At 51.3% G+C, this 25,545-nt stretch overlaps 1 protein-coding gene across 24 annotated transcripts in view; it reads left to right on the top strand.

The window, feature by feature from the left end:
* ANKRD11 (ankyrin repeat domain 11) overlaps positions 1-25,545 on the top strand; it is a 120,131-nt gene that overhangs the window by 54,540 nt on the left and 40,046 nt on the right. For 6 of the 24 annotated variants that reach the window (XM_086350359.1, XM_086350375.1, XM_086350376.1 and 3 more), the window contains exon 3: positions 15,959-16,029. The exons of 16 other annotated variants lie outside the window; for them this stretch is intronic. The gene's annotated coding sequence lies outside the window, so the exon portion shown is untranslated. Of the gene's footprint in view, positions 1-13,706; positions 13,935-15,958; positions 16,030-25,545 lie in introns of those variants that run through there. 2 more of the 24 variants (XM_086350365.1, XM_086350383.1) reach the window with 1 other exon arrangement.

Genomic DNA, 25,545 nt, shown 5'->3' with positions numbered 1-25,545 from the left:
GGTGGTGTGGGGTCGGGGTGTGGTGGGCTCTGTTGCCCCCGGGAGGCCCCCAGGGCGGTCTTCCAGGATGAACCCACGCATTCCAGGGCAGCCACTGAGAGCCTCTGCCCTGGGGCAGGAGGCAGAGGGGAGCCAGGCCCACCCACACCTGCAGGCTTGAGCCTGGCCTTTGTTTGGAGATTGGAAGGCTGGCCTTAATTTATGACAAGAAAAAACAAGATGCTGCCTAAATGAGGTAATTAGTAAGCATTTGGTGATTCTTGATGAAAAGAAAACAATTTACCAGCCAGGCTGCTGACAGGTTCCGGGGCTGGCCTGATGGCTCTAGTGGATTTCGAGCAGTGGGCGTGTTCCTGTTTGGAATGCTGTCTGAGATGGAAGGGTTGTCATTTTGACAGTACATCACACAGGTAATCCAGGGTATCTAATGCTGTTGATCACTTTTGTGAACCATAAATATTCAGTCAATACTGATTACACTGATTATAATTGTCTTCAGAAATCCACTGTTTGGATGTGATAGAGATAAGGGTGTGACTGCGGGTGTGAACACTGGTGGAAGGGTCTACATTCCGTGACCTTTCCTAGCATCTGAAGGCACAAGTTTAAAAACACTAATTTTGCAGGCTTTGTAATGCTTTTTCATTGTTATTCATATCATCCATTGTTCTTAATTTTCATTCTGACCACATAAGGTGGAATGTGAACCACTGAGGTCCCATCTGAGGTCACCGTTTCCAACAGAGGTGGCTACGTGTTTCCATCTGTGCGCGTGTCCCTCCCTGGCATCCTTTAGGGCCCAGTTTGGATAGACTCTGGGCTGGTCTGTAGTGACTGTGGCTCCGGGGTCCATGACGGGGCGGGCTGATTGGATTTGCATGTTTTTTTTTTTTTTTTTTGGATCACACGGTTTGAAGGTCATACTGTGTTACAGTTAGTGACCCTGCCGCCACCTGAGCAGCATCCGGCCACTGGTGGCTGTGGCCCTTCACATCACAGCACACGCGGTGTGCCTTGGCTGCAGGGCGGTGGCGGGTGGATTTGCAGTTGGTGAGAAGCTCATAGATCATAGTGTGCTAATAATACATTTGCCTGTTTAACAGATATTTGTCAGGATTTAAAAATAGATAACAAAGCACACTTTTTGCTTCTTTTTCAAAGAAATATGCATAGCTAATTATACAAGTAAAACTTATGTATTCTAGATTTTTGAGTATAATAACTTTTTATTATAATTTTAGAGTTCTGGCTGCTCTAGGCTCTCTTAAAATACATACAGAGTACTGAATATTAGATGCCGTTTAAATTAGGCTTCATTAAATGCTCGCTTTTGTTCCTATAGACATTGGCCACTGTGTTTACACGCTTTCCCAGAAAAGTCCTCACTCTTGCCCGCCACAGGTCTTGGTGGTCAGTAAACACTGGTTCTCTTACGCCAAGACATTTGAGGTGCTGGGAAAACTCGTGTGGCCAAGGAGAGGGTTTGGGAAGCAGGCAGGTGAGAGAAACAGGGTGTCTGGGCCCAGCTTGCACCCTAGTTCGTCCGGGTGTTTCTGGCTGCAGCAGCCTCAGGGCTCTGGTTCCACACAGTTGTGCTGGGCAGGAAGGAGCTGGAAGGGCTTGTGGGCTGTTAGTAGCAGCTCATCTGTTGCTTATAATATTGCAGTCATTTTCCTTCCGTTGTTAGCAACAGGGATTCTCACGGAACCAGCGTTCTTCATATTTATTTATATCTGTTTGACTCTACTGTGTCGCTTGTGGAATCTGAGTTCCCCGACCAGGGCTTGAACCCGGGCTTCGGCAGTGAAAGTGTGGAGTCCTGACCACCAGGGACCACCAGGGAACTCCCTATTTTATTTTTTGAGCCATCAGATTTTAAAAGCTGGCTAAAGGGATTTCCTCCAAGTGTTATGTTGGAGGGTGAAGAGATGGCCTGCATCTGCTTCAGAGCAGAACTGCACAGCTTCTGTGAAACCCGAGCTGAACTGGCCTGTGGGGCCAGCATGGAGTCCCTCCTCCTTCCTGCCGCCCTTCAGGACCGGGCTCTGTGAGGCTTTCGAGGTTTCTGCAGGCCGGTGTTTGAGGCCATTCCTGAGTCCGCTTGGACCTCAACGGGAGGAGGAGGTTGGGTAAGGTGGTGGAGGTGCTGTGCGCTGGTGGATTGTCTGGGGGCTGACCAGATGGAGGTGGGGAGGAGGGTGTGGGCGGAGGTGGGGAGGCGCCTTTGTGGCTGGATGGTGTTTACTCTAGAATAGATGCCTTTTTTAAAAACTAATTTTTGTTGGTGTCTAGTTGATGTATAATGTTGTGTTAGTTTCTGCCGTACAGCAAAGTGGCTCAGTTATACATGTTTCCACTCTTCTTTAGATTTTATTTCCATATAGGTCATTACAGAGTGTTGATAGGGTTCTCTAGAGTTATCAGTTCTATACATAGTAGTGCTTATCTGTCATGGAATTGGTACCTTGATCGTCACTTGTGTTGTTGTTCAGTCGCTCAGTTGTATCTCTTTGTGACCCTTTGGACTGTAGCCCACCAGGCTCCTCTGTCTATGGGATTCTCCAGGCAAGAATACTGGAGTGGGTTGCCATTCCCTTCTCCAGGGGATCTTCCTGACCCAGGGATCGAATCCGTGTCTCCTGCATTGGCGGAGAATTCTTTACCACTGAGCCACCAGGGAAGCCAGACATTTGTGTTGCCCTTGGGGAATAGGGATTTGGGTATTCTTAGTGTCAAGAAAAGGGATGGTGGTGAGGTTCTCGGTGTGCTGTGTTCTGAGGGTGAGGATGCCGTGTTTGATCCGCAGAGTTATCTGCTGGGGGTGCTGCAGGTGGACTGAGGGCTGACCAGAAGGCGAGGAAGGGAAGCAGAGCAGAGCCAACAGCAGTGCAGGGCCGTGGCCGAGGGTAGCGTGGGCCCCCGGGTTGCCATCAGGAAGGCGGGGCAGGCAGTGCTCGTGTGCTCGCTGTCTCAGCGCCTGCCTGCTCCCTGCTTCTGTGCAGGCAGAGGCCCTGGGGCAAGGCCAGAGTGCTGGGAGGAAGGAGGGGGTAGGAACCAGCTCTTGGGAAGTCACGTGGCACTTAGGCCTTGGACTCTGTGGACCTTTTGTGAATGGGTGGTTTATCACAAGTAAACCCAGGGCCCTTGAGCACCTTGGAGGGTCCTGGCTGTCTGTGTGGGTGGGGTCTCATGGGCCGTGCATCTGCATCTGGTTCCCAGCCGACTGTCCACTTCAGCCTCCTCCAGGAACCTCCTCCTTGTCCATTTTCTCCATCTCCTAGTTAGGGTCAGCCTGGGTTTAAAATTTGTTCTTGTTAATTTTTTGGGCAAGGATTTTTTACTTTTTTAATTCTTCTGTTCTTTTGAAAAGTTTACTGTCTAGCTCACCTCCCCTGCGCCTGGCATCCCTGCGTGTTTTCGTCTTGGCCTCGGGCAGAGCGGCGGACGTAGGGAGGAGCCGCAGGAAGCCTGGGCTGCAGAAGCAGGACAGTGGGTTCCTGCCCTGTGTTTGTGTGTGTGTGTGGGGGGGTCTCTAGAGTCTGTGTGAGTTGGGTGCTGGAGCCTGTGGAGTCAGCGCTGCTGTAGCCCAGCCTTACAGCTAGCATGTTGGATGCTGTCTTGGCTTGAGGCCCATGGCATGAATGGGTCAGGGGACGAACAGGTTTTCAGCCTTGCCTGGGAGGCAGGGCACAGCTGGAGAAACCCTGTTGTGGGCATTTTTATGGGAAAAGCTATGATCAGATGTGTAAGCTCCTCTAATCTCCTTTAGCTAATACTTCACTTTTTTTTTTTAGAAGAAAAAATATCCCTTTTCTTTGTGCTTGAGTCTGCACAGAACATCTCCCTGGCATCCTCCATCTGGTGACAGCTGTTCTTCAGGTCTCTGGGTGGGGTCTCCATCTCCCAAGGCTAATGTGGGAGGGGTTCTACTCTTCCAGGAACCCCAAAGGGCTGTGAGCGGCACCAACGGTCCAGACACCTTCACTTTTGTATTTCTTCCCCATTCCCCACGTTTTTATCATAAGGCTGTAGGCCTCAAAGATGCTGAATAGTAGCGTTTTCAAGGTTCCATAACTATCAGCCGCAGACTGAGTGCATCCTGGAGTCCTGGTTACACTGAGGAGAGAGGTCACCATGCAGGCGTCTGCCTTGAGGGGGGGCAGGGAGCGAATGCAGGGGCCCCTCTTTACACTTGTGCCATGGTTGTGCTGCAGTGTGTGTGGTGGGGGTGAGTGTGGGTTTGTGGTGGCTGTGTGGTGTATCTGTGGTGGGGGATACGTGGTGGTGGGGTGCTGTGTGTGTGGGTTTGTGGTGGCTGTGTGATGGGTGCTGCGTGTGTGTATGTATGTGGGTTTGGGCTTGTGATGTGTATAATGTGTATCTGGTGGGGGAAATGTGCAGTGCTGTGTATGTGGGTTTGTGGTGGCTGTGTGGTGTATCTGTGGTGGGGGATACGTGGTAGTGGGGTGCTGTGTATGTGTGTGTGTTTGTAGTGGCTGTGTGGCTTATCTGGTGTGGGGTATAGTGGTGGGGTGCAGTGTGTGGGTGTGTGGCATATCCGTGGTGGGGGATATGTGGTGGGGTGCTGTGTGTGTATGTATGTTTGGGTTTGTGTGTGTGTGTGGGGGGTATCTGTGGTGGTGGGGTGTTTGTGTGTATGTGTGGGGTGTCTGGTGGTGGGGTGCTGTGTGTATGTGTGGGTTTGTGGTGTGTGTTACAGGTGTCTGTGGTGGTGGGGTGGTGTGTGTGTGTGTGTATGTGTGTGGTGTGTGTTACAGGTGTCTGTGGTGGTGGGTGGTGTGTGTGTGTTACAGGTGTCTGTGGTGGTGGGGTGTTGTGTGTATGTATGTGTGGGTTTCTGGTGTGTGTGGGGGTGTCTGGTGGGGGGTGTTGTGTGTGTGTGGGGTGTCTATGGTAGTGGGGTGTTGTGTGTGTATGTATGTGTGGGTTTGTGGTGTGTGTGGGGGTGTCTGTGGTGGGGGGGTGTTGTGTATGTGTGGGTGTCTGTGGTGGGGGGGTGTTGTGTATGTGTGGGTTTCTGGTGTGTGTGGGGGTGTCTGTGGTGGGGGGATACTGTGTGTGTGTGTGTGTTTGTGTGTGTGTGTGTGTGTATGTATGTGTGGGTTTGTGGCGTGGGGGGTGCTGTGTGTGTGTGTGTGTGTGTATGTGTGGGTTTGTGGTGTGTGTTACAGGTGTCTGTGGTGGTGGGGTGGTGTGTGTGTGTGTGTGTGTGGTGTGTGTTACAGGTGTCTGTGGTGGTGGGTGTTGTGTGTGTGTTACAGGTGTCTGTGGTGGTGGGGTGTTGTGTGTATGTATGTGTGGGTTTCTGGTGTGTGTGTGGGTGTCTGTGGTGGGGGGTGTTGTGTGTGTGGGGGTGTCTATGGTAGTGGGGTGTTGTGTGTGTGTGGGTTTGTGGTGTGGGTGTGGGTGTCTGGTGGGGGAGTGTTGTGTATGTGTGGGTTTGTGGTGTGTGTAGGGGTGTCTGTGGTGGTGGGGTGTTGTGTATGTGTGGGTTTGTGGTGTGTGTGTGGGTGTCTCTGGTGGGGGGGTGTTGTGTATGTGTGGGTTTCTGGTGTGTGTGGGGGTGTCTGTGGTGGGGGGATACTGTGTGTGTGTGTGTGTGTGTATGTGTGGGTTTGTGGCGTGGGGGGTGCTTGTGTGTGTGTGTGTGTGTGTGTGTGTGGGTTTGTGGCGTGGGGGATGCTGTGTGTGTGTGTGTGTGTGTGTGTGGTGTCTTGGGCCGTCACGCAGTGCTCAGCGCTGGCACAGGGGTCACGTGCCTGGATGTGCGCAGTGCAGGGTGAGGCCTGGGCGCAGGGCAGGCAGGACCAAGCCTGCGTACTAGGCTGACGGCAGAGCTCTGTTCTAGAGGCCCAGTGCCTGCCGTCGTGGTCCGTTTCTTGTCCAGGGAAGAAGCTGCTGTCCTGTTCACTCTGAGCCTTTTGCTCTTTGTCCTGAGGCTTAAGTGAACCTTGGTTCATGTCCCCAGGACAGTGGCCTCAAAGGAGTCAGCGGCATCTGCAGCCCCCTGAGAGGGTGGCAGGTGGAGACCGCCCAGCTGTCGGCCCCTGGGGGTGCGTGGCTGCCTGTGTGGAATGGGGCAGCGCCCGGGGCCCTGCTGGGGTGGCTGATCCCACACTGCTGCCGGCGTCCTCGTTCTTGACCTGATCATTTGTCACCTTGGCCAGAGATGGAGTCGTATACCCTTTCTGCCCTCCCACAGCAGAGGGGCCCCTTGAGCCTGAGGAGGGCAGAGCCTGGGCACTGGGTGGGGAGCAGGTGAGACGGGAGGCCGGGCTGGTGGCGGAGGGCCCGGACCAGCCTTTCGGGCTACCTCTCTTATAGAAGCCAGGCGCTCTGTTCCTCTTTTTCAGGCTCACAACAGAATCAAACAGCAAGGTGTAGAGATTTCCCATACACACTCAGCGCCCACTCACTCACCCCAGAGGAGCGATTGATCTGTGTATTTATTTATTAAAAGTTTATTTATTTTTGGCTGCACTGTTCGCTGCTGTTCGGGCTTTCTCTGGTTGCAGCGGGAGGTGAGTCCTCTCTAGCTGCGGTGTGGTGACTGCAGCCTCTGCACTGCAGGCTCAGTTGCTGTGGGGCACGGGCTAAGCTGCCCTGTGGTGTGTGGTATCTTCCTGGCCATGCCCCTTGCATTGGCAGGCGGATTCCTATCCTCTGTGCCCCCAGGCGCCTGCAGTTGATATGATGCTGCACAGACTGGGCGTCCCCAGGGTCCGCAGGCTGCATCCGGCCTCCCTCTGGGTGCTCGCGGCTCTGTGTGTGCTGCAGTGTCTCCCTCCACCTCCCCTGTCTGCACTCTTGCCTTCTCCAGAGCATCCGGTGGTCAGGCTCATACTGCCTCCTCAGGTTGGCTCCTACCACTTAGTAACGTGCATTTAAGGGGCTTCCGTGTCCTTTCAAGGCTTGATAGCTCATTTTTCTTTTTCTTTTTTAGTGCTGAATAATAATAATAGCCCATTGTCTAGATGTTCCACAGTTTATTTATCCATTCACCTACTGAAAGGCATCTTGGATCACTTTATTGTCTCTCTGGTCTTTTCGGATGGGAAATAGACAGTAAACAAAGCCCGCTGCTGACCTCTGAACTCAGTTCTGACCTCTCTGTGAACTGCTTGGAAAAGGGGGCGTTGCCCTCTGGACACTTGTCCTATGCTGTCCTCCATTTCCGAGAGCCCTGGACTGTGCGGGATGTTGCTCCAGAACACTGCAGCCTGAGATGCCTCTCGGAGAAGCCATCTCAACAGTGCAAAGCCAGTGATGGGCAACAGGGAGAAGGATGGCCTCAGGCCCTGGTCTCCAGGGGTCTGAGGGCGCACACCCCAGTCCAGAGGTGGTGCAGGGCCCTCACTGGGCCCAAGGGAGCCTGTGTGCCTGTCCAGTCACTGTGCTTTGGGCCACACCACTTAACTTTCCTTTCAGAGACTAGACCAGCAGTATTTAGCCTGGGCTTAAACATGTAGAGTCATGAGGTCTGTAGCCATTTGTGTGCTGCCAGTCTCCAGACTCAACCCACACACTGCGTTTTTGAGAATGGGCTCTGCTCCCAGACTCAGCAGTGGGGTTGATGCTCGGGGCCTGAGCCCTGTTCTGTAGCAGGTCTGCCGGGTGGTTCAGGTAGCCAGCTCAGGGACCGTCCATCCACCCCTGTTCTGCAGCTTCACTGCAAGGCCTTCATCCCCATCTGTAAATGACGGCGATTCTGGACCCTTGAATCCTGACCCTCAGAGTACTGAGTGCTGGGTCTGCACAGGGGTGCTTGCTGTTCAGTCTGCTGAGCAGGAAGCACGCAGGCCCAGTCCTGCCTGCCCGGGGCACAGGGCCCTCCCCCGTGTCAGGGGGAGGAGAACCAACAGACAGGCCCGCTTCCCTGCTTCAGTCTCCTCCGTCCACACGGCCCTGGGAGACAGAAAGCCGGCGCTTCCTGGAGAGATGTGCTCAGATTTTTGTATGTTCATCTTTTACTTCTTCTCACACACATGTATTAAAGGGTCACGTTGTAGGTGCGGTCTTGGGAGGGTCTGTGACGGAATGGGGCCTGGAGTAGGCATCTTTCCTGCCCGCCCGTGTTCCTGGACCCTGTCGTTTTGGAAACTCTTCATATTGGGAGCACCGAGGGGCCCAAATGAGTCCTGTCCGTGTCCCTGTCCGGGACATCTATCAATTAAAACTCTCATTTACTCATTTCGTTTAAAAAATAGGAGTAATAAACCCATTGTACATTACTCTAAATAGCACAGCTTTACTCAAAAACCACTGTATTTTCCAAAATGAAAAACTGTCATATGTTCCTTTGGTTAAAGTATACCAGAAAAATGTAGCTGGAATAGGGAAGAATATTTGAATAGCTTTTTTTGGGGGCCACACCCTGTAGCTTGCAGAGTCTTTGTTCCCTGACCAGGGATTGAACCCAGGCCATGGCAGTGAAAGCACCAAGTTCTAACCACTGGATCACCAGGGAATTCCCTTTAATAGCTTTCTGGTACAGTTCTGGAGGTGGTGTTTGATACGATACTGAAACCGAACGAATGGCCATGTGGTGAAGGTCAGAGGAAGCGCGGGGTCCTGCTCTGGGTCCCAGTTAGTTCTTCTCAGCCGTGTTTGACCCTTGGTCTTTTTTGTACTGTAACCAGACCTTGTACCTGTTTTGAGTTCTGCAGCAGTGCCCACGGGCAGTTGGTCAGCTGTGGTGTACTCAATTCTTTCCATCTTTCAGATGCTAACATATTTTATTTTGCTGCTTTTGTTTTTCTTGTTATCTCTCTCATCAGAGGAGCCTTTAAGCCACCAGAAGCTGTCTGTTCATAGAGTTTTCCAAAATTCTGGTATTTGATCAAATACTTGAATTTTAGCATTGGCAAATTCCCAGTGGTTAGGATCCTGAGCTTCTGATACTGGGGGCCTGGGTTCAATCCCGGTGTGGGGAAATAAGATCTCTCAAGCTGTGCGGCCAAAAATAAAAAGTAGAATTAAAGCCAAAGTTCAGGTGTTTTCCTGGAAGTGGCAGTCTAACTTTGTTCATTTTCTAGAAGCAGTCTGCCAAATTCCTGTGTCTCTAGAGCCTGCCTGTCAGTCATTCTTGCATATAAAAATGGTGTTCCCTGAAAAAATGCTTTTACTGGAGGCAACTATTATTGGTACACTGGATAAATGTTTCATGTGCATTTCATATTTTGTCACATAGAATATGAAAAAGACAAGTATGGAAAGGCCTGGTGTTTAATGAAATTAACAATTACTACTTCATCATGGAGGTTCTTAAGCAATTGGACCATCACCTTTGCATCATGAGTGCAAATACCACCCCAGCCAAAGAGGCAGTGTTGCTATGAAAAAAGTTTCCAAAGTGGGTTGCCAAAATTCCTTCGGGTCCTTGGACCACATTTTATAAACAGCTATACTGAGCTCTTCAGCCTGTATGAGAAATCGTAGTTTAACAAATCAAGTCAGCCTGCATGCTTGTTGGTCACTCAGAATGTGACAGCCTCAGGAAACCGCCAGAGTGTGCATTACTTCTCCCCAGTGCGTCAGTGCTTGAGTCTGTGTGCATTTTCAGAAGGCTCCTGATCCGGTAGAGCCTTGGTGGTAAGTCCCCTCCTGTAGTTGTCAAGGGGACATGAACATAGGCCCCCTTTAGAGCAGGTGTCTGTGTGTGTCTCCCGGCTTGGTCTTTTGGCGAGCTCACATTCTCAGCTGTGGATCAGTCCCCTCAGCTGCTTTCCCTTCCTCTGGCCTCCCCTTTCTCTGCAGACTGGCAGCAGAAAGGCAGCAGAAGGCCGAAGGCCACGCACCCTGCGTGCCTCTGCTCCTGGGTGGCTGCTCCCGGGACAGGTTGCTGGGTGCCGTCCCGCCTCCTCTAGCAGCGCCGCCCCTGCCTGGGCCTCAGCCGGTTTCCTTGCATAGTTCTACCTGTGCAGAAGCTGTCTCCAGACTGGCTGTGTGCCTCACAGCTTTACACACCGATTCTCTTGGTCGTGAACCATGTAGCTCACACTTGGCTGACTGAAGTTTTGTCTTTTGTGGTTCAGCCTCGTCACTTGATCTAAAAATTTGTCTTTGTTTTTCCAGATTTTGCAGATCTTTTAAGATGATCTGGATTGTGATGACTCAGAACATATTGGTACACAGTTGCTGGCTTGGAGTTCTGTGTGATGTTGTTCAGTTGTTAGGTTGTGTCTGTTTGTGACCTCATGGACTGCAGAACGCCTGGCTTCCCTGTCCTTCATTATCTCCTGGAGTTTGCTCAAATTCATGTCCTTTGAGTCAGTGATGCTGACTAACCATCTCATCCTCTGCCGCCCCCTTCTCCTTTTTGCCTTCAATCTTGCCCAGCATCAGGGTCTTTTCTGATGAGGTGGTTCTTCGCATCAGGTGGCCAAAGTACTGGAGCTTCAGCAATAGTCCTTACAACGAAGGAGCAAACATCTTTTAATTTCATGGCTGCAGTCACTGTCTGCAGTGATTTTGGAGCCCAAGAAAGTAAAGTCTGTTACTGTTTCCACTTTTTCCCCTTCTGTATTCTGTGAAGTGTGGGACTGGATGTCATGTTCTTAAGTTTTTTTGAAAGTTGAGTTTTAAGCCAGCTTTTTCACTCTCTTCTTTCACTTTCATCAACAGGCTCTTTAGTTCCTCTTTATTTTCTATTATGAGAGTGATATCATCTGCATATTTGAGGTTGCTGGTATTTCTCCCAGCAGTCTTGATTCCAGCTTGTGACTCATCCAGCCCAACGTGGGCTTTTGCCCGTGGCAGCGAGCGGGGGCTGCTCTCTAGTTGCGGTGCGTGGGCTGCTCATTGCAGTGGCTTCTCTTGGTGGGAACACGGCCTCCAGGGTGCCCTGGCCTAGTAGTTGGGGCACACAGGCTTAGTTGCTCTACTGCATGTGGTGTCTTCCCAGACCAGGGCTAGCAAACCCGTGTCTCCTGCATTGGCCGGCGGATTCTTTGCCACTGAGTCACCAGGGAAGCCCCAGTGAATATAATTTCTGAGAAGTGAAGGCGTAGTCCTTTGGTTCTGTTTTCTTGTCGGGACCAGTTTCTTCGCCCTCTTTCTTGCCATAGAGGGCAGCCCTTGGCCAGCCTAGGACATGGGAGCCCGTCCGAGCCTCCCTGCTGTGGACCGGAGTGTCTCCATCTCCAGCAGGGAGGGGGCAGGCGGGGAGGCTCCTGGGCTGAGGTCTCAAGATGCGAGCACCACGGGCGCTGTAGCTGTCTGGGGAGGGCATTTACTCAGATGTTCTGGGTCCCGGCCATGGAGAATTGGCGTTTCTTTGAACCTTCTCTCTGAGCCTGTGTTCAGAAAAGCTAGAGTAGAGGAGCAGTAGGATTTGTTCGTTAGGTGTTGGCTTCGGGGCTGCCTAGAAAGCATTTAGTTGTCCAACTAGAAAGTCATGAAGAGGGTAGAGGTTACAGGTGGCATACAACATCTGTCGGTCGTTCGGGATGTGGGGTTTAGCTGCGTTTCTGCCGCAGAGCTGGCGGCAGCTTGGATGCTGCTGGGTGCCTTCCCTTTGTGGCTCATCTCTGGCTGGAATCCAGCCAGGCTTCCTGGGAGGGGTTCTCTCTGTGTGGGGTGCTCTGTGCCACACGCTGCCCTGTGCTGGAGGATAGATCTCGTTTCCTTTTTATGGCTTGGAAGCTCTTGCCTCTCTAACCAACTCTGCTGTGGAAAGTGGCTTCTTGGTGCGTGCTTATGTCTGTGCTCATGCATGTGCACACACACAAGCAAACTCCTCACGGACCTTCCGTGATGCAGACACCAATGGGGCTGTCGTTAGGATTGGATTCTGCATATACTAAATGTGGGCTGCTGTAAAATGTTGTCAGACCAAAGGACATGTTTGAGGCAAATGGAAGGAAAAGATCATTCCGTCCCTAAGTTTAAAATTTTTTTATGTTTTATTCCGCACCCCCCCCCCCCCAGTGTTACTGAGACACAATTGACATTTCACCTTGTGTAAGTTTCAGGTGTGCAGTGAAATGACCCCATGGATCTAGTCATCTTCTGTCACCTCACACAGCGGTAAATGTTGTTTCTTGTGATAAGAACTTGTAAGACCGCTCTGCCCTCTCTGCCATCTCCCTCCTCCACCACACCTGACTCTCTGTGCCAGCTGCCTCTCGTGGGCTCCCTCTCAGCTCTGTGTGTGTGTCGATCGCTGTTGTGTTCTGCATCAGTGTCCGTATGAAGCTGAGGCACACGCCTTTGTCTCAGAACAACTTCAGGGCAGGTGGCTCCTGCGCACGACGGGGGGAGGTTGCAGACGGGTCTCACCTGCTTCCTGAGATGTGCTTGACCTTCTGTGCAGGCGAGCAGGCTGTGGCCAGTGACTCCCTGACTCCCCAGGCAGGCTCTGGGTTTGGCTCAGGGCTAGACTTGCAGGCGTGTCAAACAGCTGGCCAGTCCCTTTGGCGTGCCCTGTCCCAGGGTCTGAGGGTGGAGTCTGGGACAGGCTTCAGCTTAGGGAATGTTCTCCTTCTGGGGGGATTTCAGGACTCAGGACAGATAGGTGTTTTAGGTTCTTTATCTCACCTGTGGCTCTTAGAGCGCCTCTGTTTGTGGGAACAGAGCTCTGGTGAGTGTGACCACGGTCACCTCCCCTTGTGGGCGTGCTGTGGGGGAGGTGGGAGGGCGGGTGGGGGGAGGCTTCTCTCCAGGGTCAGTGGGGCCTGCACTGGTGCACTTGGTGTCTGCTTCTTGACTCTCTTCCGTGGGCTTTCCACCCACTGTATCTGCACTGTGTGGAGCACTGCGCCCCCGCTGCTTCTGGTACAGCTCTGTCACTGCAGACACAGGTTAAATGGCAGGTGTCCACATAGCGGGACGGGGAGGCTTGAAGTCAGACAGAAAGCAGCCTCAGGAAGGGCCTGTCCCCGCTGTTCCAGCAGAGGTGGGATGTCCATGCTCCCTCAGGGCTGCCTCCTGGCAGGTTTCTGTCCTGTTGGAACTTTCGTCCACAGGCTCACCCTCTCCTCTGTGGCTCCTCCCACTCCTACCCCAGGTGACCTTGGTCCTCACACCTGTCTGGGCCTTAGTCAGCACTGAGCATCTTCTTCTGCCTTAGGTCACAGATGGGCATTTCCAAGTGGCAGGAGGCTCCTGGAGAACCAGGCAGTGGTGGTCCGAGGAGGCGGACAGGGCTTGAGAGGGACTGTTTCCTGAGGTTGTACTCCGGGTGAAGAGAGTGCGCCCCACAGCCTGGGACGCACGCGTTGCTCCCCACTGTTCTGTTCTTGCACAGAGCAGTGGGGGAGACAGGGCCTGATGACCGGTCCTGGCAGTTGTACAGGTTTGTGTGGAGCCCTGCAGATCTGGGGACTCAATCGTGTGTTTCTGTGTTACTTTAGGGGAGGTTGCTTGTGAGTAACACTTGTAATCTTAAGTGGAGAGGGGGAAATATTGATTCATTGTTTCGCTGGAGACTTGAAGGTGGGGGATTTGTCTTTAGTTTTCTTGTAGTGTATCAATATTATCCAAATTTTTTACAATGAAGACAGACCCTTCCTCACCTCTCTTATTGTCTTAAGCCCTGAACCCAGCAACTGGACTGTGTTGTGAGGGGTTGGGGGCCTGAGTCCTTGGAAGAAAAACTATGACAAACCTAGACAGCGTATTAAAAAGCAGAGACATTACTTTGCTGATAAAACTCCATCTAGTCAAAGCTGTGGTTTTTCCAATAGTTGTGTATGGTTGTGAGAGTTGGACTGAGCACCGAAGAATTGATGCTTTTGAACTGGTGCTGGATAAGACTGTTGAGAGTCCCTTGGGCAGCCAGAAGATCAAACCAGTCAATCCTAAAGGAAATCAACCCTGAATATTCACTGGAAGGACTGATGCTGAACTCCACTACTTTGGCCACCTGATGCAAAGAGCCGACTCCCTGGAAAAGATTGCTGGGAAGATTGAAGGTGAGAAGAGAAGGGGACGACAGAGAACGAGATGGTTGGATGGCATCACTGACTCAGTGGACATGAGTTTGAGTAAGCTCTGGGAGATGGTGAAGGACAGGGAAACCTGGTGTGCTGCAGTCTGTGGGGTTGCAAAAGGTTGGACATGACTTAGCAACTGAACAACAATAAGATAATTGTTATCTTTGACAGTGGTATGAAAATTGAAAATCCAGACAAAAAAGTTATTTGACAGAGCATAGTTGAATAAATAAATGGCCTTGTGTTTTAAAGACTGCACTTGTATTTTTGGGTTAGGCTATAAGGCCGGGACAAACTGTTGATCTCTAGTTCTGGAGAGCCGGGTGCAGTGGAGGCTGCAGTAATGACTGCTTTCAGCTCTGCCTTGGCCCGTGCACTGGGCACGGTCTGACACGTCTACCTTGGCTTTCTGGGCTCCGGGGAAGGAGGATGTGGGTCTGAGCAGGGGTCTCTGCCCCCTGCTGCCTTCCCGGCCTCCACAGTATGGCCACACGGCACCTGGACTTGAAGGGTCCCCAGTGGTCTAAGGGGGAGAGCAGACATGGTCTGAACAGTGAGTGCTGGGAGGCCACGGCCCAGAGAGCTGGCCTGCCTGCACTGTGTCACCCAGTGGATGAGCCAGGCCCAGCCATCTTCCCCCTGCTTGACATCCATTCCTGGGGCTGAAGATGTCCACCGACACTGGATGGTGAAGTGAGTAACTTCAGGGTGTGTGTCTTTGTGTGTGTACACAAACATGTCCACCAACAGATACTCTCCAGGCAGGATCTGAGTAGTCACGGGACATTGCTTTCTTGCGAAGAGAATTCTGAAGGTTTGGTTCTGTGGCTCACGTGTCCTGATGAGCCTGTGGACAGGGTTCTGTCTGGCCAGGACAGGGGCCTGGGCTATAGGGCGGGCCCTGGGCCCCTGCTCTGGAACTGGGGCCACACTCGGGTCCTGCTGGCAGTGCTGCAGGGCGTCCCTGTTGGGCGCTTGACAGTCCAGCTCCGTAGGTCTGATTCAGGTGTGGCTTCCCCTTTGCACAAAAGGCTGCTTCTGGACGCGTCCCGAGGCGGCTTCACATGGAATCAGCTGCCAATGCAGACCCAGGAGATGAGGCGACTGCGACTGGCACTTGTTTGCGGTGAAGGGGCGGCGGGCGGGGCTGTGCACTGACGCCCCCGTGTGACTGCCCCGTGGTCCTCTGTGCAGGAGCAGGTCCACCTGCTTGTGAGAGCTGAGAGTGGGCTGTCCCATGGGGTTGCCGCACCTGGTTTTTGGACGGAATGCTTGTCCCTTGTGGCTCTTTGTTGATGGTGTACGATTGAGGGGCAGGCCACAGGAGAGCCACTGCCCGTTCGGACTGGCCGCCCAGGGGTGTTGTGGTTTCTTTCTGCAGCGCTCCCTCGGTCACCCAGGCCTGTGTGGCTGTGTGGGTCAGTAACTTGCTCTCCTCTCAGGGTTGGGCCCTGGGACCTGTTGAGGCCATGCCTGGCATGACATTTGTTATCAGGGCTACATTTCAGGCAAGACCCACTCAGCCTCTCCCCTCCTTTAGACACCAGGCCTCGTGTGGGTCATTCGCGTGGAGACTGGCAAGTGCACTTGGCGGTGCCTGTGTGTCTTCTCTTGGCCCTTGAGCCTGCGTGCTCTGGGTTGTTGCTTTGTCCACCAGCCAGAGCACCTCCCTCTGGGGCCCCTGAGAACGCAGGTGTGGCCACCAGGGGCCCTAGCGGAGCCTGTGGCTTAGCCAACCTGGGAGCAAAGGAGTTAAAATCGTATTGGTGTTCTGTACTTGGTGGCCAGAAATAATCATCTCTTCACAATGAATTGCTTAGTAGAAAGGAGGTGCTTTTATATACCCGTTTATCTTTGGACCTGGATTGAGTAGTTTGGAGATGCAGAAAATGGAGTGTTAAATAAAGGTGAAAGTGTTTATTTTTGCGCGATAAGGAAACTGAAATGGCAAGTGTCTGTAGCAGGTCATTTCCTTCTAAATTTTTTGTTTTTCTATTTACAAGAATCTTCGATGAAAACAATGACGTGAATGGAGCCGATGCCTCGTTTGCCCTCTGCCTCCGTTCCCACTTCTGTAAGTGCAAGGGTGCGCACCGCACATCCCTGGGACCTAGGTCAGCACTGCGCAGCAGCCGCTGAGGCTGGGCATTGGGCACGGCTGGTCTCTGCCCGCCCGCGTCCAGGCCACGTTGCTCCAGCCCAGCGGCCTCCTAACCCCATGTTCAGTTTCCAGGGCAGACCAAGATCCCCGTTTGCTGCTCGTTGACATTTGATTTTTTTTTTAAGTAATTATCCTGAAGTGTTTCACTCCACCTAGAGCTCTTGGTGAATTAATTCTTCTCTGTTCTGCTTGGCCCCTCAGCACACACATGGAAAGTCTAGAACTTTTGATGGTTGTTAAGTTGGCTGCAGGCGGTGCCCTGTGTCACAGTAGTTATGGTGGTGATTCGTCAAGAAGATGCCTAGGTGTTGGGTGGTCTGGTTCTCTGTGTTCAAGGCATTCTTTCTTCTTCACCTTTTGGGCTTTCAGAGCATCACCTTCTGAGACCTGAGTGGAGTGAGTGGGTGTGGGGCCTATCCCCAGCACAGAAGCCTCTGGGCCTGGCTGCCCTTGGCTTTAAGAGACGAAGTTCAGAGAATGTCCACACAGGCCCCCACTGGTCACACAGCAGAGCTGAACCTCCGGCTGCTGCTGACCTTTCTGAACAGAACACCCGCTTGGTTGAAGCAGAGCCTCTGTGTGAGGCCCATGGGGAGGGCCATGAGGGAAAGGTCTCACCCAGGGTGCTCCCAGGGGCCCAGTGCCAGCCTGGCCTGGAAAGCTGGTCCCAAGACCAAGGCACATGTACACTGCTGCCTGTGTTGTCACAGATCTGCACAGGTGTAGACATGGGGAGTGGGAGTGGATGTGGGTGTGAAGCCCCTGTGACATGGACAAGAGCCCAGAGGCTGCAGCCCCACTGTTCACAGGGATCTGTGACGTGGGGCTGGAAGTTGCAGCGAGACCCACAGTCTCTCCTTCATTAAACCCAGCAGCGGTATGTGGGTGGAGTGTGTTTATGTGAGGGTGTGTGAGTGTGGAGGGGGTGTGTGGATGTGTGTGTGTGTTGTGTTTATGTGAAGATGTGTGTGTTGTGTTTATGTGAGGGGGTGGGTGTGTGTGGAGTATGTGGGGTGTGAGGGTATGTGTGGGGAGTGTTCCTGTGTGGGGGGGTATGGAGGGGTCTTTGGGACCCAAGGTTGTGGATGTGCTTGGTGCTGGTGGCGTGTGAGGACTGCGAACCCCCGGAGGAGCCTGGGGGCTGTGGTTTAAGAAGTGGGTGTGGCCTCACAGAAGGAAAAGGACCAGATGTCAGCAGTCAGCATAGTAGTTAACGCCTGCCTCGCGTTGTAAAGGGCTTGCTGCTTCTCACTGCTCTCAGCGCAGTGTTCTTCACAAAAGGAATGGAGCAGAGGAGGTGCGCTGGGGGAGGGCAGGGTGTCGTCGGCCCCTCCCCAAGGTCCTTCCCTCACCCAGAGCACCCAGCTTGCTCCTGGCTCTGTCGCCCCCGCTGCCCCCACCCCAGTCCCAGCACAGAAGGAGCAGCCGGGGGCAGCCCCTTCCCAGCTCCCTTGCAGGGGTGGCCTTGGGGAGGACCTGTTTGTGCTCCTCCTTGTCCAGGGAGAAGGGCCATCCTGCCGGGGAAGGAGGCGGGCTGGGAGGGACTATGATGCCAGAGTTAAAAACGGCCCTTTGTCATTTCATCTACTGTGTCTCTCTGTGGCTTTGACTCTTCCAAGGACCTCATATCCGTGGAATCTTACAGTAGTTGTCTTTCTGTGACTGGCTGCCTCACTGAGCATAATGTCCTCAATGTTCTCTGTTCCTCAAAATCCCGTGTGGTAGCATATTGCAGGATTTCCTTCCTTTTTAAAGCTGAATGATGAATATTCTATTGTATAGATAAACCACATTTTGTCATCCATTCATTTGTTGATGGACACTTGGGTTGTGTCCATGTTTTGACTCTTATGAGTAGCGCTCCTGTGAATGTGAAAGAGCAAATAACTCTCTGGAACCCTGCTCTCATTTGCGGGGAGGGTATGTGCTCAGGAGTGGACTTGCGGGGTCGCGTGGTAATTAGGAGCTGGGCTTTTTGTGGACCCTCCCAGTGGCTGTGGCGTCTTACATTCTCCCCACAGCGCACCATGGGTTCAGGAGCCACCCCTGCCAATAGCTGGTCCTGGGCCTTGGATGGCTGAAGGGCCTGGGATCAGCCCTTGCAGGCAACAGCCTGGCTTCTGTTGACATCTATGATGTGTGATGTCCTTTTTAAAAAAAAAAAAAAATTATTTGGCTGTACTGGGTCTTGGTTGTGGCGTACAGGATCTTCATTTGCAGCATGTGGGATCTAGTGTCCTGACCAGGGGTGGGGCCTGGGCCCTGTGTCGGGAGTGCGGAGTCTTAACTACTGCACCACCATGTCCTTTGGGGGGAATCCCCAAAATTACACTGTACCTTTTTCACAGAACTGACACTTCAATCTGCAGTGTTGTTCTGGAAACAACAGTTCAACTGGCATGTGAACACCTTTATGCCAATAAATTTGGCATCTTAGATAAGATGGACAAATTCCTTAAAAGACACAAATTACCTAAGCTCACTGAAGAAGAAATGGATCGCCTGAGTAACCCTGTGTCTATTAAAGAAATTGAATTTTTAATTAAAATCTTGACACAAAGAAGCCTTCAGTCCCTGGTGTCCTCACTGGTGATTTCTACCATCCCTTAAAGAGTGGGGAGCATCCGTCATACACAGGCTTCCCCTCTGTCCTTGAGGCAGGGTTACGTGGGTTGTGTAATCAGAGAAGGTCATGCTGAAAAGCCACAAGCCAGTTCCCACATGAATGTGGCTGTGAAGACCCTGACTTTGAAGCAAAGTAGATTAGCGATTTAAAAGGATAGTGATGCAGGCAGGATTTATCTCAGCAGCTCGTATTGGATTTAACATTCAAAAGTCAGTCACTGTAACATGCCAGACTGACACCTAAAAAAGAAAAACTGGGAGATCATCTCGAAAGATGCAAAGAAAAGAAAGTGACAAAACCCCGTACCTCTTCATGCCAAGTTCAAAAGGCCGCCTTCGTCTGCTGAGCAGCTGGGGCCCTGCCGTGGCTCTTCGTGCTTACCTGTGAGTAGCTTGGCTGAGCCTCCCCTGACACCAGGTGAAAGTGGGCTGCTGGGGGCACCTCTTTTGTTCTCTTCTTAAAAATAAAAATAACCTTATTGCTGAAGCAATACTCTGCATTGCGGAAAATTAGGAAATAGTAATAAGGAACTTTTTTGCATAAAATACCATATATTCATCATATGGAGAAGAGATCTTGTGTGTGTGTGCATGCGTGTGTGTGTTTACACGTGTGCATACATGCAGAGATGGGCACAATAAAGGACAGAAAAGGTGTGGACCTAATAGAAGTAGAAGAGATTAAGAAGAGGTGGCAAGAATACACAGAAGAACTGTACAAAAAAGATCTTAAATTAGTGATGGTGTGATCACTCACCTAGAGACAGACCTCTTGGAGTGCACAGTCAAGTGGGCCTTAGGAAGCATCACTATAAACAAAGCTAGTGGAGGTGCTGGAAATCCAGCTGAGCTGTTTCAAATCTGAAAAGATGATGCTGTAAAAGGGCTGCACACAATATGCCAGCAAATTTGGAAAACTCAGCAGTGGCCACAGGACTGGAAAAGGTCAGTTTTCATTCCAGTCCCAAAGAAAGGCAATGCCAAAGAATGTTCCAGCTACCCCACAATTGCACTCATCTCACATGCTAGCAAAGTAATGCTCAAAATTCTTCAAGCTAGGCTTCAACAGTACATGAACTGAGAACTTTGAGATGTTCAAGCTGGATTTAGAAAAGGCAGAGGAACCAGAGATCAAATTGCCAACATCCGTTGGATCATAGAAAAAGCAACAGAATTCCAGAAAAACATCTACTTTTGCTTCATTGACTACACTAAAGCCTTTGACTATGTGGTTCCCAACAATCTGTGGAAAACTCCTACAGAGATGGGAAGACCAGACCATCTTATCTGCTTCCTGCGAAACCTGTATGCAGGTCAAGAAGTAACAGTTAATACTGGACATGGAGCAATAGACTGGTTCAAAATTGGGAAAGGAGTACATCAAGGCTGTATATTGTCATCCTGCTTATTTAGCATATGCATAGTATATCATGAGAAATGCCAGGCTGGATGAAGCACAAGCTGGAATCAAGATTGCTGGGAGAAATATCAATAACCTCAGATAATGCAGATGACACCACCCTTATGGCAAAAAACTAAGAGGAACTAAAGAACCTCTTGATGAAGGTGAAAGAGGAGAGTGAAAAAGCTGGCTTAAAACTCAACATTCAAAAAACGAAGATCATGGCATCCGGTCCCATCACTTCATGGCAAATAGATGGGGAAACAATGGAAACAGTGACAGACTTTATTTTCTTGGGCTCCAAAATCACTGCAGATGGTGACTGCAGCCATGAAATTAAAAAACGCTTGCTCCTTGAAAGAAAAGCTATGAGAAACCTAGACAGCATATTAAAAAGCAGAGATATCACTTTGCTGACCAAGGTCTGTCTAGTCAAAGCTATGGCTTTTCCAGTGGTCATGTATGGATGTGAGAGTTGGACTATAAAGAAGGCTGAGTGCTGAGGAATTGATGCTTTTGAACTGTGGTGCTGTAGAAAACTCTTGAGAGTCCCTTGGACTGCAAGGAGATCAAACCAGTAAGCTCCAATACTTGGGCCACCTGATGCAAAGAGCTGACTCATCAGAAAAGACCCTGATGCTGGGAAAGATTGAAGGCAGGAGAAGAAGGGGATGACAGAGGATGAGATGGTTGAATGGCATCAGTGATTCAATGGACATGAGTTTGAACAAAACTCTGGGAGATGGTGAAGGACGGGGAAGCCTGGTGTGCTGCAGTCCATGGGGTCGCAAAGAGTTGAACACAACTGAGCGACTGAACAACAGCAAACAACAACAATGCATGTATTGTGTGTGTGAGGCTGCAGGGCCCAGGTGTTCCTGCACTGGTCCCGGTACTGCTCTGGAATGTTGGCAGCTGTGTGGACAGCTCTGTGGTCAGTGGTCAGCGGCTGGGGTGAAGGAGTGGCCTGATTGCATCTGGGGGAAGGCTCCTACTCAGGGCTGCACTCACGCCCTGGGAGCTGATTCCTTGCAATAAACCTCTTAATATGCATATCTGTGTTTCTGATGGAACCCTGGCTGACGAGTATGTGATACGTATTTATTAATTTTACAGTCCTGTTTTACAGTCGGTGACTGTTGGTGTGTGTCGGCGAGCTTTGTCTGGCCTACTGCAGGGCCGTGGAGAGGCCTCCGGGGTGCAGGGCCTCGCCCCCGGCCTTTCCCTGACGCAGTTCCCGCCCTGCCCACCAAGCCCTCCTCTGCCTCTGCCCGTCTGCACTAGTGCCTTGGCTGTGCCTTTCAGCTTGCCTGTTTTATGGGTCATTAAAATGAAAGTCCACTTTTGACTGTTTAGGCTCTGTTACATGTCTGCTTTTTATTGGTTTTGTGTTACTAACTTCATCACGTTTCTTCTAAGCTGTTAGATATATTCTGATTTGAAACGCCTCTTTATTGAGATATTTTTTGGAAGTAAACACTTTTTCCTCTAAGAATCACTGTTACCGGTGTCTCCCAGTTAACTGTGTAGCATTTTGTCATCCCCGGTTTTAAACACTTAATTCCCAGTGTAGTTTCCTATCTCTCTGACCCTTGTTCTTGGTTCTCAGACTTAAGGTGCCTGTGGTCTCCCCCACCGCACTGCACTCCGGTGTTAAGAGGTCGGTGCTTTCAGGTTTGTTAGACTTGCCCTGTGGGCCTCGTGTGGACAGTCTGTGTGACTGCTTGTCCCATGTCCTTGAAGAGCAAGGGCGTTGGTGTGATGACTGGCTGGGGTGTCGTGTGTGCTCACTGGGTCAGACTGGCTACTGTGTTCTAGTCTCCTGTGTTCTGATGTTTGCTGGGCTAATGTCCATGGCCCGTCAGCCCTTGCAGGGTGCTGGAGCATCTGTTCTGTCGTTGTATCAGGGTTTGCTTTTGACTCCAGGGCGTCCTCCCGTCTCCTGAAGGGAGCCTCTGCTCTGCAGGGGTGGCTGCTTCCCCCCTGGTTGTGTCCAGGGCTCTCTGCTTGCTGTTTAACCCGGGTGTCTTTCCTGTCCTCTCAGTCTTTCTGGGTTGTTACGTTCTCGCCGTCCCTTGCTTATCCTGAGCTGGGCAGGTACATTTTCCGTTCTAGTCTGACGTACTTCGTCTTCAGCTGTGTTTCCTAGTCCTCTCACTTTGGTACTTAATAAATGTTTAGTTCTGTCACACTGTCACACTTGACTTCTGTTTCTTTTTTCTTTCCTATTTTGCCTTTTTAGTTTTTTTCTCTACAAGTTTGGGAATTATACATTTTCGTGGTCACCTTGGAAGTCAGTGATGTGTGACAAACCAGCCTTTCTCTTGGTTTCCTGGTGGCTGCACGGCTTTTGAAGATTTTGAAACTTGTATGGCTTTGAAGAAGTTCAGTGTGAGATGTAGGGAAACGACCCCCTGACTCTTTGACCCTCTCGCCTTTCCTCACAGTTCTCATCTCCTCGTTTCCTGTCCTGTGTGTGTGTTTATATATTTTCACCTGCAACTTTCACTTCTTCCGAATGATCTTTACTGAAGCTTCATAATGAAACCAGAGAAGTGCACTGCAGTGTTTCCTGAAGGTAAAGACAGGGGAGAGCCCGCCCTGACCTGTGCAGGCCTCAGCCGGGCTTCTGCCTGCCTGCGATGCGAACCTTGCTCTCGCCCCTGGTTCTCCTACTCCCAGATGCCTTCTCCAGGCTGCAGAGGAGCGCCTGCATTTGTCCCCAAGATTCCTTGATTCAGCATAATTTTGGAAGATGGAATTATTTTATCCTCTCAAGTCTGTGTTGGTTGGTTCACTTGGAGCTGCTGACCCAGTGGCCGTGGTCCTTAGAACTGGTCCTTGGATGCCCTCCCTGCACAGAGGCCTGGTCAGTACCCCTGTGATTACCTGAGCCCAGACAGTACCATCTGTTCAGTTGAGACTTGTCAGGGGCTGTAAATAAAATAACACTTGCGAGTACAGCTCCGTGCAAATGCAATTGAAATGGATCGTCAAGCCCCACACACTCCCTGAGGAGTGGGCGCTATTGTTGTTGTCGTTGATAGTCGCTTTGGGTACCGGGCACTTGCCTGGGTCCGTGTGGCCCCACAGGGCAGTGATGCTTGTCCTCATTTATAGACAGGGAGACGGAGTGGCGGGTTGAATGGCTTGCTCATGACTTCAGCCCGTGAGCATCAAGTGTGTGCCATGGCCACAGCCACCCCGCAGGCGGTGAGGGGCCCGACTTCCTGAAGCCCTGGCCTGAAGCAGCCTGTCATGCAGGCCTTCACTCCCTCTACTCCATCCGGTTTGGAGCCAGCACAGGGGAGGGAGCCTTCCATGGTCCTGGGATTCTCTCTCAGGGCCCAAGGCACTCGTGTGAACACCAGGAAGCAGGAGCAGTGACTGCTGGCAGTGAACCTGGTGCTGGACGCAGCCTCGAGCACGTGTGTTTCCTCCCTGGAGTGGACTCGGGACCAGGTCCTCTCTCTGGAGCAGCTGCTGACAGGAGACATGGGGCTTGCCTGCTGCACCGCACCCCCAGCCCCGCGCCAGCCTCGTGCGTGGGAACACCTGTGTGCTGTGACTTACACAGAAGATCACACACGTGTATTCAGAGATACACACTTTGAAAGAATTTGCCACAGATGCAGTTTAAATAGCTGAATCTTTAAAACAAAGCCCTGGAGTTTTTAGCTGTTGATTTGTATGTCTGTTCAGGAAGTTAGGTTTGTGAGTGGTCGTGACTAGAGGTCCTCCTGAGTCCAGGACCTGCCCAGGCCCCTGTCCGCACCTCTTCTCTGTCTTCCACCCCTTTGCCATGTGGAGGAATTACTGAAGAAGACACTGAAGAAATGAAAGTTTGGTTATTCTATAAAAACAATTTCTCAGAACATTTTTAGCAACTCCATTTTACCATACAATTTTTTCTTTCTTGGAATATTTAGTATTTGATTCTAATGATGACTATACTGAGAAGTGTATCTGTAGGGCCCATAAATAGATTTTTGCAACATGAAGTATCAAGTTTGTTTTTTCCTCTTAATAATGTGAGCTCATGATCCAGGGGTTTATTTGCCTTGTTTTCTGTACAGTGGCTTAAAAATATGGTAGGAAGAAGATAGGAGAAAAGTGTGTTTCTCTTCACCACATCGCAGACTGGAAGACCAAAGGGGACAGGGCAGACGCTTCCGATCCAAGGAGACGGTGCTGGAGTTACGCCAGGGCACGCCTGCTTCCCTTCTGTGCTGTTTGGTTCATGTTGGGCATCTCTCTGCAAGCCTGTCAGGAGCTCCCCTGTTTATACCACTGGTTTATCCTGGACTGAATGGTTTGGCTCCAAGGTCTCAAACTCTCCAAAGATGAAATGGCCTCTGTTTTCCAAACAAAGTTGGAACTGGGTTCTGAGGCTCGAAACTTAGATGGTCTGGCCTGGGCCCTTCCTCAGGTTGCGGCTGCCCCCCCGCCCCCCCGCCCCCCCCCTCTTCTGGGACTTCCCAGTTGCCTGTGAAGCCCGGTGCGGAGCCAGTCCTCGGAACCTTGGACCCATGGGCCTGGGGAGGCTCAGGTGATGATGTGTGGGAAGGAGGACTGGACGCCTCTGAGGTGGCTCAATGCCCTGTGCCACAAGGCTGCCGTCTCATGGCCCCTTCATGTCCATACACGAGTTTGCACAAAGATGGTTCATCCAGGGGCTTTATTTTGCTTCTGCAGGTATATAATTTTGCAGTGTTTGGGGATTGGAAGCACGTTTGCATACATGGAATTGCTTTCACTGGTACCGGTGGGATTTAAGCAGTGGGCAGGGTAATAAGGAGAGGGGATGGGTGCTCCTTTAATCTGGAATTCCTTTAATCTGGAATTTTTGTGACATTACCCTCTATTTACAGCTTTCAGGAATCATCTGGTGTCACCGCACATATGTTCAGAGCTGTTGCCAAGGTGATGAGCCTCCTCTCACCGCCCACACAGTCCTGCTGGGAGGGGCTGCCTGGTGGGGTCTGTTCACTAAGAGGTCTACAGGCTGCCCCCTTGTAGCTTGATGGCTCGACTGCTTTCCCTGGTAACTTAAAAAAAAATCCTGTGATGCGTTTCCCATGGAGCGAAGGGGACCCATGTTGCCTCTGTGGTGGTTTTCAGCCGACTTCGTTAGAAACACACAAGTGACTTGGGCTTCATGTGTTTGTCAGTGGAAATATCCATTTAAACATTTAAAAATATTGCATATAAGCAACTTTAGTCATGACCTGGGTTATGATTTACAGGTTTTTCCCTGGGTTAAAGGAGTTTGAAGTCGTGTATATTTCAGTGCTGCTCCTCCAGTCCGCCTCTCTGAAGGCTGTTTGCACAGTCAAGTATTACTTGTGTGTCATTCGGGGCCTTCTGTTCACCTGCCACTGCACTTTCAGGAACAGGAAACA

This window comes from Bos grunniens, chromosome 18 (genome assembly GCF_055505025.1).
Source record: "Bos grunniens cultivar Pamir isolate PY7600 chromosome 18, Bosgru_T2T1.0, whole genome shotgun sequence".
Classification (NCBI taxonomy): Eukaryota; Metazoa; Chordata; class Mammalia; order Artiodactyla; family Bovidae; genus Bos; species Bos grunniens.
Note: the sequence above shows the minus strand (reverse complement) of the source record. Positions and strands in the feature narration are given on the sequence as shown.